The sequence below is a fragment of the Macrobrachium nipponense genome, chromosome 37 (genome assembly GCF_015104395.2).
Source record: "Macrobrachium nipponense isolate FS-2020 chromosome 37, ASM1510439v2, whole genome shotgun sequence".
Taxonomy (NCBI): Eukaryota; Metazoa; Arthropoda; class Malacostraca; order Decapoda; family Palaemonidae; genus Macrobrachium; species Macrobrachium nipponense.
Window position 1 is genome coordinate 56924246 of NC_061097.1, and position 17670 is coordinate 56941915.

The following is a 17670-nucleotide window of genomic DNA, read 5'->3' on the forward strand; positions in this document are numbered from 1 at the left end:
AAAATAAAATACAAAGACATATTATAAACAATCACATAAAGTTAAAAGAATTCACAATTTTTTTTTAAAAATAAAGTCTAAAAAGATTAAAAAGAGCAGTAAATAAAAAGAGAGACTACTAAAAACACCAACCGTCCATGATCAGAGGTGAAGATGGAATGAGTTATGCTACTGTTCCGTATTTTTCAGATTTAAAATTTATCTTAAACCTCACACGTATAATTGAACAGGAAATTCCGAGTCTTAAAGTCAGGCTTGTGTCGAGTAATCCTTGCACTATTCGATCGTTTTTTAACTTTAAAGATCGCCTTCAGCCCTTCGTGAGATCCAACGTTATTTATAAATTCACACGCCCTGGATGTCCAGGCTCTTACGTTGGATCGACTCGGAGGTTGCTGAGGGTCAGATATTTTAGCCATTTGGGCTTTAGCTTCCGTACAGGTCAAAGGATAAAACAACCAGATTTTCCAATATCAGAAACCACTCAATAATATGCAAGACTGAAATTCAAAAAAAAGAACATTTACAATAATTGATTATGTTAAACATCCTGACCAACTAACAACGCTGGAGTCGTTATATATTAAAGACTGGTGCCCTCATTAAACGGTAATTTGTCCTCGTCACCTACCTGGCATAGTTGTCGTCGCTTCTCTCTGCCAACTGTAACTAATTCCATCTTCACCTCTGATCATGGACGGTTGGTGTTTTTAGTAGTCTCTCTTTTTATTTACTGCTCTTTTTAATCGTTTTTTAGACTTTATTTTTAAAAAATTGTGAATTCCTTTTAACTTTGTGATTGTTTATAATATGTCTTTGTATTTTATTTTATTCACAGACTGATGATGCACACAGTTGTGCGAAACGTATCATATGTAATAAACTTGGCCTTTTAAATCTGGTATCATGGACTCCTTCTGGACACTTTATAATGAATGCTGAAGCACTATATATATATATATATATATATATATATATATATATATATATATATGTATATGTTACATATAGTATATATATGTATGTATATATATACAATCATATATAGATATAATATATTATATATATATATATATATATTTATATATATATATATATATATGCGTGTGTGTGTGTGGGTGAGAGAGGCTGTTCCTTCGTTTATCTGGCAATATTTTTTATTTTTGTGTTGGAATATTTTGTCCATAATAATAATAATCATAATAATCCACATCATCATAACATATAATAATAATAATAATAATAATAATAATAATAATAATAAAATAAAATAATAATAATAATAATAATAATAATATATTGGAAGGAGACCCTCTTTCAAACAAGTCTTATTGAAAGATATTGCTGCATCAGCTGCATTCAACTTGTAAATAGTCTTCCCTATTTTTCTAATAATAGCTTTCTCTCTGCTATTACAACTGTTGTAATAGCAGAGAAAGCTATTATTAGAAAAATAGAGAAGACTTATTTACAAGTTGAATGCAGCTGATGCAGCAATATCTTATAATAATAATAATAATAATAATTGTGTTGATAATGACAAAAGTAAAGAGTAAAGAGTTGCTTGTGTATGTATGTATGGATGGATGGATGACTATATATATATATATATATATATATATATATATATATATATATAATATATATATATATATGGATATATATATACGAAACACAGTCCAGACGTACAGGGCGTTTATTCACATGTTAAAGAAGATCAAGGGCAGGAACACGAAGAAAGATTCACATTATCCTTTAATAATCCTACGTTTCGTGACAACATCGCCACATCTTTCGGGATTTTTCTACAAAATAAAGTATAAAATGTTAACATAAAATAAGAGCTGATCACAAGATCCAATAGTTGAAAAGTAAAAACAAATGGTAAAATTACAACTCTCATACTTAAATTACATGCACACTTGATTAAAACAGACCAGAAATACCAAACAACTTACAAATGACGAGAAGAGTATTTAAAAATTAAAGTTAAATTACGCAAAGATAAAGTAATAACAAATATCATAAAAATTTAAAAGTCATATATTCACAAAACCACAGCCAAAAACAGCTCAACACTTAACCAACCTTTCAGCATCAAAGATAAAAACACACTAAAAGTACACAACGTCAAGAGGCACAAGGAGTGACAGAATAATTAGGCTAAAAACAAGGGGACAGCAGAGGAATGGTTGTTTAAAGTTGGAACTCGTAGTTTGATGTTCAGAGTTTCCAAAATCAACAGTTCGTTGGGTTCCCTTGTTTGGCCAGTTTGGCCAATAATTTTGAAATCTTCGTAATTGACTGTAGCTTTACATTTAAAAGTATGCTTCCTTATATAAGATGTTTCAGGTTTAGATAATTTACACCCAGTTCTGTAACTAACGCCCCGATGGGAATCGGCCCTGACCCTGAGAAGACGCCGGGTAGATCCAACATATTTTCCCAGATTACATCTGGGACAAGTGTATTCATAAACGACACCCGACGTCATCAAAGGGCAGAGCCGATCTTTAAACATGAAGAGCGAGCCAATGGTCTTGGGATTTTTAGGTATAAGTTTTAGATTTACGGCTCCAAAATATCTGTGCACAATCTGTTAAATGATAATTTTCGTAACGATTTTACCAAGATTGGGCACAGATATTTTGGAGCCGTAAATCTAAAACTTATACCTAAAAATCCCAAGACCATTGGCTCGCTCTTCATGTTTAAAGATCGGCTCTGCCCTTTGATGACGTCGGGTGTCGTTTATGAATACACTTGTCCCAGATGTAATCTGGGAAAATATGTTGGATCTACCCGGCGTCTTCTCAGGGTCAGGGCCGATTCCCATCGGGGCGTTAGTTACAGAACTGGGTGTAAATTATCTAACCCTGAAACATCTTATATAAGGAAGCATACTTTTAAATGTAAAGCTACAGTCAATTACGAAGATTTCAAAATTATTGGCCAAACAAGGGAACCCAACGAACTGTTGATTTTGGAAACTCTGAACATCAAACTACGAGTTCCAACTTTAAACAACCATTCCTCTGCTGTCCCATTGTTTTTAGCCTAATTATTCTGTCACTCCTTGTGCCTCTTGACGTTGTGTACTTTTAGTGTGTTTTTATCTTTGATGCTGAAAGGTTGGTTAAGTGTTGAGCTGTTTTTGGCTGTGGTTTTGTGAATATATGACTTTTACTTTTTATGATATTTGTTATTACTTTTATCTTTGTGTAATTTAGCTTTAATTTTTAAATACTCTTCTCGTCATTTGTAAGTTGTTGGTATTTTCTTTTGGTCTGTTTTAATCAAGTGTGCATGTAATTTAAGTATGAGAGTTGTAATTTTACCATTTGTTTTTACTTTTCAACTATTGGATCTTGTGATCAGCTCTATTTTATGTTAACATTTATACTTATTTTGTAGAAAAATCCCTGAAGATGTGGCGATGTTGACACGAAACGTAGGATTAAAGGATTAATGTGAATCTCTTCGTGTTCCTGCCCTTGATCTTGCTTTAACACACACATATATATATATATATATACTATATATATATATATATATATATGTATATATATATATATATAATATATATTTCTATATATATATATTATATATTATTATATATATATATAATTATATATAAATATATATATATTCTATATAGATATAAAATAAATTATATATACGTAGTATATATGTATGTATATATATATATTATATATATATATATATATATATATATGTATATATATATATATATATATATATATATATATATATATACATGTAAGTGCTACATAATATAAGATATGGAAAGTTATTCCATATATAAAAACTAAAACTATGATTAATTTAAAACCAGTGACCCAAGAGGTCAACCAGTTTGCTTGCAGGAATGGATCAGACCAGATATGATAAAGTAGGCTAAGATGACGTGTCGTATCAGTGTCTAGTTTGCCGTCATCTGTGGTCATCAAATCATTTGTTTTGTAAACGGTAGTCCAAGCTTCCTGCTTGAGACGACCACAGTGACCTATAACCCAAACGGCCTACATGACTTGTAATCTATGTCATCTGTGTGTATGTTCGTATGTTCGAGCTACTGTCTGCTCACATTATGATTTGTAAACCAGATTGTAAGTCAGAATTCAATCAGCCATCATCATTGGCAGACCTGTACAATTTTATCTGATCTTCAACATGTAGCCTCAGAGAATACAGATATTTTTGTACTCTGTGTTTCAACAATAGAACCTCGGATCAGTAAGAAGATACTGAATGAACTTAGAAATTATCATCATGATTTTGAAACATCTCCGTCTTCATAACCAAAGAAGATACTGACTTCGAAAATTATCATTGAAATCCAAGACACTCCAATGAGGAAGGAGAGTCATAACAAACCGACCTTAGCGTAAAATTATCGCAGGTATAAATAACCTCACAGGGCGCCTTATTATACAAAGGCATCAGCCCCTACATATATATAATATATATATATATAAAAAACATATATATATATATATATATATATATATACAGGTCATAGTTCAATAAATAAAAAATATATATATAGGTCTTAAAACATCAAATGATTTGGGCTCCCGAATATTGATATTTTTTGTCCAGAATAGATGATTTACTGATACCAAAAACCTTTTGAAAATAGATTTCTTACTCAAATTACTCTTTCGTGATTTTAAGTCATTGTGTGGTGTATGTGATACGAATTATTACTGAAAGCAATCCACTAGATGAAATTAGAAATAAGTTTCCCCATATTTTTGTAAACAAATTTTTCTTTTTACCTTTATTTCTCAAGCACCTTCCCCTAATTTTCCCTTTCATTCATTAGATTCAAACACAAACTGATGTTTTTCGCTTCAAGACAGAAAAATACGGACGTAGTGAAACTTCTGGGAACAAAATAAAATCTTAGAGAGCAAGATATCTCATTCCCCGAAACGAGTTTCAAAAGTTCATTTCAATGTGAGTTTCTCTTACGAGAGACAGTTGGCCGAATGGGGAAGTGAACGATGCTCCTCCTGAGAAGCATAAGGAGCGGAAATATTCTTGAAGGAGAAGGTTTTATTTATTCATGTTTTCCCCTCTGTCGAATTTGCTCCCGAAACCTTTTTCATTTAGCAGGTATTTTCGGGACAGTCTTCTTGACCTTCATTCACATAATACACTTAAGGAAAAGTTTATTAAACTATTTGCATAGTTAAGAATTTTTTTTCCTTTTTTGCTGCAAGGCATATTCAATTTTTATTTATTATCTATATTTTTACTGCTCCATACCTTATTTTTTTTACATCATATAAAAAATCAATAGACCGTATCGTTCACATTTTTCCCCCTAAGTTATATTATTTTTCCTAATTTTTTAATATTTTTTCCTAGTTCCATGGCATTATTTTTTTTGTTAGGTTATTATTTTATTTAGTTTTCTATCTATTTATATATTTTATTTTGCTTTTTTTCTCAACTGATAACCTATGTCTTTGCTTGCTTCACTTCATTTTTTTCAAAGATAATTAGAAAATCCATCTATGTTTTTTTGTCATATTTATGATACTTATATTCCTTCTCTGAGTAATTGCACAGTATACTAATCAATCAATATTCTTATAAGTACCGCTTAGTTCAGCATGCATGAGTCAAGTTTAAATATAAGATTAAGCTCTGTATTTTCATAAAGAACAATGACGCTTAGGTAATCCTTTTCTAGGTAATGAATATTACACTGGAAATTAATAATTTAAACATTAATTCTAAATCATTTTATACATGCAAGATTAATTCAACTAAAAATAATTTGACTGTTAATGTTTCCATTGTAGGTTATCGTAGCGTGTCAGTGATTACCAGTGACGCTGGAAAGATCAAAGAATAAGTTAAAGCAGGAAACTATGAAGAAAATAGAAAAACGGACATTAAGATAGTAATAGCTATAATATTAATAGTTTCAGGAACAGTATTGCTTGCCTAACAATACATTTTTAGGGTTTGCAAAACCAAAAAATAAAAAGGAACTTTACAAGCAAAGTAATTCCCTTCTGACAATGCCTTTGTAAGCTTGACCAAACCAAAATGAAAATAAAAAAAGCTGTGATAAGTGATTTCAGGAATATTGCTGCTCCCCTGACAAGGCATCTTAAAACATTACCAAAGAAAAATGGAATGAAATAGTCACATGCATAGTATCCGTGGTTTAAATAATAGTTCTTGTCTCCTACTGATGCCTTTCAAAGCCTTAGAATGGAACAATTGAAAGAAATAGTCACACCAATAGTGTTATTAGTCCTTTCAGGAATAGTGCTACTCTCCCAACAATCTATTTCTTGGCCTCAGAGAAAGCCATCTGTGAGAGACCAGTTCGCTTGCATTCGTATGCCTACTAGTTGTAAAACGATTCGCTGTAATCAGCTTATCTCTCTCTCTCTCTCTCTCAACCTTTTTAAAGGAGAAGTTCTTTCCCCTAATGAACTCTTTTATTGCCCCATTTCATAATGGGAAAGGGTTGCAAAAGGAGTAATTCAGTTCAAGGGTTAAGGTACTACGTACATACCACCACCAAGATCTGTACGCAAAGAAAACGAACAGATGATGGTGGTGGCAGCACGCTTTGTGGCCAGTACAGATGGGGAAAGTATTTCAAGGAAAATTGACATTAGACACCATCACTTGTCGACTTGTTTCAATGATTCATTTATTTAATTATTAATTAATTCATTTATCAATTTTTTATATTTTTGTTTATTTATTTATTCATTTATCTATCTATTTATTTATTTCCTTTTCAGGTTCTCAAGTAACTTAGTATTTTCTTTTGCAACCTTCAAAAGTTCTTATATAACATACAGTTTCACAATGGAAAAAAACTACAAGTAAATAGAATCAAAATCAACACCATAATTCTAGCTTTGGTAGGAGAGAGAGAGAGAGGAGAGAGAGAGAGAGAGAGAGAGAGAGAGAGAGAGAGAGAGAGAGAGAGAGGCCTAAAAGTCAAGGGATTATTCCATGGGCCAATGACCTTCGACAAATCTCGTGAGTAACAAAGCGACGAAGATGATTATGAACCCCATTTTAATCTCATAAATAACACGAGATTATCATCAATAGGAACATCGTAACTAAAACATTCTACCGTACATAAGGCATCACTTAACTAAAGTTAAATTCTAAACTCAATATTACGTAGTTTAACCGGGAACTTTTGAGTGCGAGACGAGAGCAGAAATTCAGTTACCATTTTACAATAACTGTTTTTTTTTTCAAAAATCTTTGTTCGCTTTATACATGCTTGTTGAAAAATATTGCAACATGAATTAATTAACCCAGTTATTATTATTATTATTATTATTATTATATTATTATTTTTTTTTTTGCTCTCTATCAGTCCTCCCATTCGACTGGGTGGTATTTTATAGTGTGGGGTTCCGGTTGCATCCTGCCTCCTTAGGAGTCCATCACTTTTCTTACTATGTGTGCCGTTCTAGGATCACACTCTTCTGCATGAGTCCTGGAGCTACTTCAGCCTCAGTTTTTCTAGATTCCTTTTCAGGGATCTTGGGATCGTGCCTAGTGCTCCTATGATTATGGGTACGATTTCCACTGGCATATCCCATATCCTTCTTATTTCTATTTTCAGATCTTGATACTTATCCATTTTTGCCCTCTCTTTCTCTTCAACTCTGGTGTCCCATGGTATTGCGACATCAATGAGTGATACTTTCTTCTTGACTTTGTCAATCAACGTCACGTCTGGTCTGTTTGCACGTATCACCCTATCCGTTCTGATACCATAGTCCCAGAGGATCTTTGCCTGATCGTTTTCTATCACTCCCTCAGGTTGGTGCTCGTACCACTTATTACTGCAAGGTAGCTGATGTTTCTTGCACGGCTCCAGTGGAGGGCTTTTTGCCACTGAATCATGCCTCTTTTTTGTACTGTTCTGTGCAAGTGCCGGGCATTCACTTGCTATGTGGTTTATGGTTTCATTTTTCGTATTGCACTTCCTACATATGGAGAGAGTTATTTCCGTCTATCGTACTTTTGAACATATCTGGTTCTTAGGGCCTGATCTTGTGCCGCTGTTATCATTCCTTCAGTTTCCTTCTTTAGCTCTCCCCTCTGTAGCCATTGCCAATTGTCATCGCTGGCTAGTTCTTTAGTCTGTCTCATGTACTGTCCGTGCATTGGTTTGTGTGCCAGTTTCTCTGTCTTTCTCTCCTGTCTCTATATTTCTGGGGTCTTCGTCTACTTTTATTAGTCCTTCTTCCCATGCACTCTTTAGCCACTCGTCTTCACTGGTTTTCAGATATTGCCCCAGTGCTCTGTTTTCGATGTTGACGCAGTCCCTCTATACTTAGTAGTTCCTCTCCCTCCTTCCTTTCGTGTTATGTTATAGTCTGTCCGTATTTGCTCTTGGGTGTAGTGCTTTCTGTATTGTCATATGTTTCCTGGTTTTCTGATCTATGCTGCGGAGTTCTGCCTTCGTCATTCCACTATTCCTGCGCTGTATCTGATTACTGGCACTGCCATGTGTTTATGGCTTTTATCATATTTCCGGTGTTGAGTTTGACTTGAGTATCGCCTTGAGTCTCTGCATATATTCTTTCCTGATCGTGTCCTTCATCTCTTGGTGTTTTATATCCCTCCTTCCATTATTCCAGGTATTTGTATCCTGTCTCATCTATGTGATTGATGTTGCTCCCATCTGGTAGCTTTATCCCTTCAGTTCTCGTTACTTTGCCTTTTTGTATGTTGACTAAGGCGCATTTTTCTATTCCAAACTCCATCCTGATGTGATGTCCCCAGATACAATCCTTACAGTCTGGATTAGGGTATCTATTTCCTTGATGCTCTTACCATACAGCTTGATGTCGTCCATGAACATCAGATGGTTTGATTTGTTGCCTCTTTTCTTGAGTTGGTACCCGGCATCCATCTTCTGTAGTACTTTTGTCATGGGAATCATGGCTACTACGAAGAGTAGTGGGGACAGTGAGTCGCCTGGAAGATCCCTCTGCTGATATTAACCTCTGCTAGTCTTATTCCAGAGCTTGTAAGTATTGTTTTCCAGTTGCGCATTGTATTTTTGAGGAAGCTGATGGTATTTTCCTCTGCCCCATATATTTTCAGGCATTCTATTAGCCATGTGTGTGGTATCATGTCGAAGGCTTTCTTATAGTCTAACCATGCCATGCTTAGGTTGGTTTTCCTTCTCCTACTGTTCTTCATTACCATTTTGTCTATCAGGAGCTGGTCTTTTGTGCCCTACACTTCCTTCTGCAGCCTTTCTTGGTTGGGGGATGGATGGTGTTTGCTCCTCTAGGTAGTTTTATAGCCTTTCACTGATGATACCTGTTAGTAACTTCCACATTATTGGTAGGCAGGTGATAGGCCTGTAGTTACTGGCTATATTATTATTATTATTATTATTATTATTATTATTATTATTATTATTATTATTATTATTATTATTATTATTATTATTAAAATAAACCCTTATTCATATGGATTAAACCCACAGGGTACTGACATGATATTAAAGTTGTTCCAGTCAAAAACTCATTCCCGGCCTATTCCAAGGATTCTCAACGTACTGCATACACCAACTTCAATCAAGTTACCTGAGCATGAGATCAGTCACTCTTGAAGACCTTTCCTATAGGAGATTATTCGTGACGTCCCGTGCAAATCAGTGCGACATGAATGTTGTTAAATGTACTTCGAAGGAGGCGGCGATGGCCTTGGCATTAGGCCTATGTCCATTTACTAAAGGTTTATTCTACGACCAAACTAACAACCAGGGTATGACAACAAATAGCCTTCTACTTTCTGCCAGACATAAGGCTTAAGTTCTGAATAATAATAATAATAATAATAATAATAATGATAATAATAATAATAATAATAATAATAATAATAATAATAATAATAATAATAATAATAATAATAATAATAATATACATGGCTAATAGAATGCCTGAAAATATATGGGCAGAGGAAAACACCATCAGCTTCCTCAAAAATACAATGCGCAACTGGAATACAATACTTACATGCTCTGGAATAAGACTAGCAGAGGTTAATATCAGGAGAGGGATCTTCCAGGGCGACTCACTGTCCCCACTACTCTTCGTAGTAGCCATGATTCCCATGACAAAAGTACTACAGAAGATGGATGCCGGGTACCAACTCAAGAAAAGAGGCAACAAAATCAACCATCTGATGTTCATGGACGACATCAAGCTGTATGGTAAGAGCATCAAGGAAATAGATACCCTAATCCAGACTGTAAGGATTGTATCTGGGGACATCACATCAGGATGGAGTTTGGAATAGAAAAATGCGCCTTAGTCAACATACAAAAAGGCAAAGTAACGAGAACTGAAGGGATAAAGCTACCAGATGGGAGCAACATCAAACACATAGATGAGACAGGATACAAATACCTGGGAATAATGGAAGGAGGGGATATAAAACACCAAGAGATGAAGGACACGATCAGGAAAGAATATATGCAGAGACTCAAGGCGATACTCAAGTCAAAATTCAACACCGGAAATATGATAAAAGCCATAAACACATGGGCAGTGCCAGTAATCAGATACAGCGCAGGAATAGTGGAATGGACGAAAGCAGAACTCCGCAGCATAGATCAGAAAACCAGGAAACATATGACAATACACAAAGCACTACACCCAAGAGCAAATACGGTTAGACTATACATAACACGAAAGGAAGGAGGGAGAGGACTAATAAGTATAGAGGACTGCGTCAACATCGAAAACAGAGCACTGGGGCAATATCTGAAAACCAGTGAAGACGAGTGGCTAAAGAGTGCATGGGAAGAAGGACTAATAAAAGTAGACGAAGACCCAGAAATATACAGAGACAGGAGAAAGACAGACAGAACAGAGGACTGGCACAACAAACCAATGCACGGACAATACATGAGACAGACTAAAGAACTAGCCAGCAATGACAATTGGCAATGGCTACAGAGGGAGAGCTAAAGAAGGAAACTGAAGGAATGATAACAGCGGCACAAGATCAGGCCCTAAGAACCAGATATGTTCAAAGAACGATAGACGGAAATAACATCTCTCCCATATGTAGGAAGTGCAATACGAAAAATGAAACCATAAACCACATAGCAAGTGAATGCCCGGCACTTGCACAGAACCAGTACAAAAAGAGGCATGATTCAGTGGCAAAAGCCCTCCACTGGAGCCTGTGCAAGAAACATCAGCTATCTTGCAGTAATAAGTGGTACGAGCACCAACCTGAGGGAGTGATAGAAAATGATCAGGCAAAGATCCTCTGGGACTATGGTATCAGAACGGATAGGGTGATACGTGCAAACAGACCAGACGTGACGTTGATTGACAAAGTCAAGAAGAAAGTATCACTCATTGATGTCGCAATACCATGGGACACCAGAGTTGAAGAGAAAGAGAGGGAAAAAATGGATAAGTATCAAGATCTGAAAATAGAAATAAGAAGGATATGGGATATGCCAGTGGAAATCGTACCCATAATCATAGGAGCACTAGGCACGATCCCAAGATCCCTGAAAAGGAATCTAGAAAAACTAGAGGCAGAAGTAGCTCCAGGACTCATGCAGAAAGTGTGATCCTAGAAACGGCACACATAGTAAGAAAAGTGATGGACTCCTAAGAAGGCAGGATGCAACCAGGAACTCCACACTATAAAGACCACCCAGTCGAATGGGAGGACTGTGATAAGAGCAAAAAAAAAAAAAAAAAAAAATATATATATATATAATAATAATAATAATAATAATAATAATAATAATAAATAATAATAATAATAATAATAATAATACTGAGATGCTGTCATAACAACGACATACCGGAAGCCTCTGGTCTCCTCTATATAGCTCTGGTCTATCAAGCAACGAATGGCTGAGTGGACGCCTTAACAAGGAACAACACAATTACCAACAGAAACAAGTTGACTTCCTACCTACTATGAGATTCAGGGCTTCTGTAACACGGATTTTTGGCAATAACTTTTTATCTATGCACTTCATAGATATAACGCTTATTCAGAATACACATTATATCTACACATAAATTTTGACTGTATTCTGGATTACGTAGGTTGAATAAATTTGGTACTTATAATGTAAAAGTGACTTTTTTTGAAGACGGGCCAACTTACTCAGAGATAAGGTTTCGAACGCACTAGTTACGTAACTTATGACAGCATTTTTCTTCCCTTTTCTCGATGGATGATTGGCTATACGTAACGAAGGCTATACCTCTGGCAACAATGACAAAAATTTAAATACAAGCAAAGCAGTACACCTTTATGAACTCTGAATCCTCTCCATTGATAATTGTCATAATGAACAAACCAACAAAATATGTTAATAAATACAAAAACACTTCGATTATTAGTTTAACTCCCAAAATAAGTGTCCTAAGAAATTATAATCTACTTTATAGGTCACAATCAGATTGACAAGATGTAGGGAATTGTTGGTAATTTTCAAAGACATAGTAGACAAGCTTGATTTGATAACTGCTGTATCCATTGTCAAGCAATTTTTATTTATCGGTTATCTACCTATTTAGTAAAAAAAAAAAAAAAAAAATAGACCGAACCGTATTTTGGCTTTAAACCTACACCAATAAGTATCGTCAGAATGATGACTTCATGAGGCTCCACCCACTTTGGCCTCGTTATAATTCAGGATAACAATGAAGGCTATCATGGACATTGTTGTATTAGAAAATCTAACTTCTGGCTATATAAACTCATTTCTCGAGCAGTTGTAAGAAGTGCTAAATGATCCTCAGGGATCCCAGCAGTTGGCCTAAACGTTTAATTCATGTATATTCCTGCTATTACTAATTTTGCGGCACTACTGCTACAGTAGTATTACTACGCTAGCACAGATACCCCACCCACATCTATGTATCGTTCCGCCATTCATAAAGTCTTTATATCCAACATGGTCGTACAGACTAAAGAAAATTCCATTTATATAAGTCAAGGAACACTCCCTGTGAGCAATTGCTATTAATAAGATCAAATTCTTACCAAATATTAAAAAGTACCAAGTCACAGACCAGGCTGCAATTTTTAAAGTCAAATCACAAAACAGCAACACAATTAACTTCGCAAAGTAACAAACTTGGCACATATGAGAAACTGCTTAAGAAGCTTCTTTAGGCCTTTCATGAATACTGTGATCAGACATCAAGTGAACCATACAGTAGGCTATTTAAACCTGGAACAAATTGCTACTCAGGCGAGAGAGCATTTGCACATTGTGCACGTATATACCAAAACTATTCAACAAGATACCTACCGCCTGAAGTGATGAGGGTCGTACAAGAAGTAAGGAAATTTTTTCAAAAAAGTCGTCAAGACTATCCTATTCTGCAGGAGCTACGATACTACGAGAAAAACAATAAAAGACAATTACATAAAATAAAATAAAAGAAGCACCTTATTTTGAAAAAGGACGAGAACCTGCTGCGTGTATTGCAAGTTAATGAAATGACGCTTAAAACACGGAATAGACTTATGGATACCGTCAACATAAACAGCAGCAGGCATTTCTTTCGACCTCTCTCCAGTTATAGTCTACAACCCTTTTCCTCGGTAGGCGCCTTAACACAATAATAGTCCGATAATCACATTTATCTGATCTATGACGAAGTTAATACGGGAATCAAAGTGGCCTTCGCCTTTATTCGTCACGAGTACCCTCAGGAACTATCACACCATAATGCCGTCATTGTTTACATGACTTTCAATCTTACTATTTGAACACTTGGCACCAAATACAGAGCAGAAACCAAATACCTATGGTGCCTAAAGTCACGTAGGATGTAACTGACACCGAAATCATTAAATTTTTGTTGCCAAACCTTCAAGGTTTGGCGGCAGTCATTAATACTTAATACGTTCAGCTCGTCTCAAGCAAGGCAGACGAGAATAATCTGTCAAGTTAATAGACCTAACTATAGCGGTGAACTTTGTCGGAAACTAGACTTACGTTAATTAGCGCCAGATTTGTCTTTATGCGGTAATTAAAGTCAGTTTAATTTATATATATATATATATATATATATATATATATATATATATATATATATATATATATAAAACGACCAGTAAAATGAAATTGAAATACACATAAGTCTGCCCGAAAAGTGTACAAAGACCACATACGAGTTGGGTATTTGAGAAAATTCCAGTTTTTTTATACATCAATATCCATAGCTATTAATGAAAAAATTGTCTGCATTAAATTCGTAAGTCATTCGTATCCCTAGTCTAAGAGTCGTTCCAGTTACAACAAAAAAAAACCGTAGAGGAATTCTCATGTTAATGGAAACTAACATCGTTGTATTTACAATTTCAAATGAAGAAGTTACTTAAGCTAAGAGTGGCTGTCCTTCGGAGAAAGTAGTCATTCATCTGGTATGAAGGCTACGTCGATTTATAAGTAAAACTAACTAAATAACCAGGTTAAGACAAATAAGTATCTAATATCGCCAGTGTTAAAAAATGCAACAGACTTTCAAAATGAGTTAAAAATTATTACTAATACTTAACATTTTCGAATTTTAGTTTTAAAACCGTATAATGAATTCACCACCTGTTACTTTCTTATTTTCACCAAAGCAACGTAGCAGCAAAGGCGATCAAGAAGAACAAGTATGGAACAGTTTCAACCAAAAGTAACTGAAAAGCTTCGATGTGGTCAGGTAGGAAATTCTTCAAGATACTACATCTTCTGTCGAGCTGATAATCTTGTATGTTTATGGTATTTGAAGCTTGAGGAAAAATGACTTAATCCAAGCAAATGAATCTAACCCCTCTTTCAATTTGTCATAATTGCAGAAATGCATCAAATTCTGATACATTTATGGATCCTGAAAGTAAGATTATTCGTATATTATTCAAAAGGTAAAAACACTTTTACGGCTAACGTGATCAAAGATAAAAAATAAAAATCACTTTAGGTTTCCAAGACCATGGAGTGGCTACTCTCGCCTTTCAAGAATATTATTTCGTCTTAAAACGTGAATTGTAGCACCATAGCTATTCAGCATCTAATAACATATTACAATATATATTTACCTCGATTCAGCTTCGATGTATTGATCAAAATTATGCGGAACTTGTTCAAGCACTTTGATATACTATGCGAGAGGTTATTTAATTTATAAGTTTTATATTCGATGGCCTCTGCTACTTCTTCTCTCACCAAGGACACTTTCAATGCGTCAAAATCTGAAACACGCTTTGAGACAATATATAGTCTTTTATAAGTTTCATTGTATTTGCATATATAATAAATATATTATATATTGTTTTAGGCTTGCAAATGTTCTGAAGAAACAACGAAACGCGTCGCAAATAAAATGTGGTGTCTCTTAACCTACGCTCTTTCCTACTGAGATTTAGATTTCCATAACATCATTGTATTTGCATATATATATATATATATATATATATATATATATATATATATATAATATATATATATATATATATATGCAAATACAATGATGTTATGGAAATCTCTATCTCAGTAGGAAAAGAAGAGCGTAGGTTAAGAGACACCACATTTTATTTGCGACGCGTTTCGTTGTTTCTTCAGAACATTTGCAAGCCTAAAAGAGACGTTACAGTATTTTAAAAGTAGTTACAAGATTATGTAATTACTGGCTGACAAAGCTGAGTAAAAGTAGCAACAATAAATTACACCAGCATACTAAAAATATTAAAATATATAAGATCTTTAAAATAAATTACAACTGTTTACTAAAAACAGAATGGTGGGAAAGACAGAGATGGAAAGTTTACACTACAAATTAATGACTAAATGGTTTATATTAAAAGCAAGGGATAAGATTAATTGTCAAGGTTAAGATCTGGTTTCCTTAAAAATATTTCTATCGACTCAGAGATTCTTAATAATGACTCTTCTCTAAAAGTACCAAGTACACTAAAATTTTCCAATCTTTTACCTGTATTGCATTCCTCAATGTGCTGTAAAATCAGTGATCTGGTTGGCTTGCCCAGCAAGTAACCAGTGCGAGGAGAAATGCCACAATGCTCGGAAGATCTTGTCCGGACCGACCGTTTTGACTGGCCAATAATATTGGCGCTACTAAGAAATATGTTTAAGTATAGCTTTCCCCACATTAACCCCAAGTTAATATTTACCAACAACCATACTATCCAAGCGTTGTTAAACCATAAAGATAAACTACCTTCAGACCTTTTGTCTGGCATCACCTATATTTACAAGTGTGACGCCTGTAGCGCCACCTATATTGGCCAGTCAAAACGGTCGGTCCGGACAAGATCTTCCAAACATTATGGCATTTTTCCTCATACTGGTTGCTTGACAATTCATCTTATCCCTTGCTTTTAATATAAACCATTTAGTCATTCATTTGTAGTGTAAACTTTCCATCTCTGTCTTTCCCACCATTCTGTTTTTAGTATACGGTTGTAATTTATTTAAAAAGATCTTATATATATATATATTTTTTTTAGTATGCTGGTGTAATTTATTGTTGCTACTTTTACTCAGCTTTGTCACCCAATAATTACATAATCTTTAACTACTTTTACAATACTGTAACTTCTCTTTTAGGCTTGAAAATGTTATGGAGAAACAACGAAACGCGTCGCAAATAAAATATGGTGTCTCTTAACCTACTAAGCTCTTCTTTTCCTACCGAGATTGAGATTTCCAAATACAATGAAACTTATAAAAGACAATATATTGTCTTAAAGCAGTGTTTCAAATTTTTACGCACTGAAAGTGTCCTTAGAGAGAGAGAGAGAGAGAGAGATGCAAAAGCCAACTAAATTGATCCTAACCTAATCCTGGACTGAATCGAGAGAATCCCGGATTTTTTCTTCAAATCCCAGACTAATGAATAGCAGGTGGGCGTGGCCCATACTTGGAAAAGAGGCGGAGCTGTAACGAATGCAAAAGGGGTACCTTCAACATGCGCTCACACGCGTTTGCATACGTGTGCAAATGTCCCACACCTATCAGTATGCACCCATACATCCTATCAACGGAGAAATTGGGGCGAAAATAGGTACAATATGTTGTTGTTATTATTCAGAAGAACCCTGTTCATATGGTTCAAGCCCCATAGATCCTATTCCCGGAGAAATTTAAATTCTAGCCTCTAAGAATATGTTCTTTTGTGCTCTTGATGGCCATGTTTGATAAGCGTCATAACATTACTACTTTAACTTAATCAGTTAAAAACTGTCCGGAACCTGAATTAAGTGTCATAATTTAAGGATTTTAGGCTGGGCCTCACTAATACCTATCTTCTGCCACTCAGTAGGCGGGCAATTCATCCGTGATCCCGGTTGTTCCCCTAATTCAAAGTCTGCTGCAGATTCGTGACACTCATTCAGGAGGTACTCGAGTCAGTGTTACGTGAATTATAGAGAGACTGATGAAGTAAGGGACGAATTCACGAAGGCGGTTGATTACCAATGTCACCCAGATAGAGAAACTGAAAGTAAACCCAAAATTTTCGAGGTTTTTTAGACATCGAAGGCGACATCTCAGTTTTCCGTATTGTCAATTCGATTCCAGCTATGCGATTTCCCTCACTTGAATTTTACCATATTGAA